Below are 1,749 nucleotides of genomic sequence, written 5' to 3'. Positions count from 1 at the left end.
TGAGGTTGGCTATCGAGCATGCCCAAGTGATGACTTGATTGTGTGCTTGCTTGAATTCTTCACATTTCATACCATCGGTTAGTTGTCGAATCATTCCTCGATCATAACCTTCGTTCTTGGTTCATGTATGCTCTCTTCCACATAGGGCAAGCTAGAATTAACTATCTTACCCAGGACCGCCGAAGCAGCGTGGACCAGGGGAGAACTATACTTTGTCTTGTATGCCCTCTTCCACATAGGGCAAGCTAGAACTAACTATCTTACCCAGGACCGCCGAAGCAGCGTGGACCAGTGGAGGACTATACTTTGTTCATAACACCACAGTATTGAGTAATGTGCCCTCTTCCACATAGGGCAAGCTAGAATGAACTATCTTACCCAGGACCGCCGGAGCAGTGTGGACCAGTGGAGGACTACACAATCATGAGGTTTGATATCGACTTGTGTGTTTCAATAGGGTACCGATGGTATGTTTTGAACCGATTTGATTTAGCCATTCTGAAGTCATCACTTGGTTGAAGCGCTGAACTAGGGAGGGGCATCGTTTACATATATATTGGTTTTCGCATGCTCTACTAGGTTAATGTCATAGGGTTGGCTATCGAGCATGCCCAAGTGATGACTTGATTGTGTGCTTGCTTGAATTCTTCACATTTCATACCATCGGTTAGTTGTCGAATCATTCCTCGATCATAACCTTCGTTCTTGGTTCATGTATGCTCTCTTCCACATAGGGCAAGCTAGAATTAACTATCTTACCCAGGACCGCCGAAGCAGCGTGGACCAGGGGAGAACTATACTTTGTCTTGTATGCCCTCTTCCACATAGGGCAAGCTAGAACTAACTATCTTACCCAGGACCGCCGAAGCAGCGTGGACCAGTGGAGGACTATACTTTGTTCATTACACCACAGTATTAAGTATGGTGTCCTCTTCCACATAGGGCAAGCTAGAACTAACTATCTTACCCAGGACCGCCGAAGCAGTGTGGACCAGGGGAGGACTATACTTTATACTTCACACACTAGCCATACTGAAGTCATCACTTGGTTGAAGCGCTGAACTACGGCGGGGTAATCGTTTACAGGTTATAATCATATAGCTGCATGCTCATTAGTAGATAATGGAATATTGTATGGCAATATGAGCATGCCCAAGTGATGACTTTGTTTCAAGCTCAACAGGTAGGGTATTGAGTCCTCTTCCACATAGGGCAAGCTAGAATGAACTATCTTACCCAGGACCGCCGGAGCAGCGTGGACCAGTGGAGGACTCTATACTTTATACTTCACACCACAGTATTGAGTACGACTTGCATAAAGCCCCTAATGAGAACCACGAGGGCTCTCTCAATGTAGAACCACGAGGGCTCTAGTACCGATTCTCTCGGTACGGCTTGGTCCGTGTTCCTTTATGCTTGTACTCTAAGTATTAAGTATTGTGTCCTCTTCCACATAGGGCAAGCTAGAACTAACTATCTTACCCAGGACCGCCGAAGCAGTGTGGACCAGGGGAGGACTATACTTTATACTTCACACACTAGCCATACTGAAGTCATCACTTGGTGGGGGTGAACTACGGCGGTATCTATCGTTTTGGTTCGGTCTATATAGGGTCGCTTGCATGCTCATTCGAATATAATGTAATTGTGTATGGCAATATGAGCATGCCCAAGTGATGACTTTGTTTCAAGCTCAACAGGTAGGGTATTGAGTCCTCTTCCACATAGGGCAAGCTAGAATGAACTATC

This window comes from Anopheles ziemanni (assembly GCF_943734765.1).
Source record: "Anopheles ziemanni chromosome X unlocalized genomic scaffold, idAnoZiCoDA_A2_x.2 X_unloc_153, whole genome shotgun sequence".
Taxonomy (NCBI): domain Eukaryota; kingdom Metazoa; phylum Arthropoda; class Insecta; order Diptera; family Culicidae; genus Anopheles; species Anopheles ziemanni.
The sequence above is the reverse complement of the archived record's forward strand: the minus strand, read 5'-3'. Positions refer to the sequence as shown.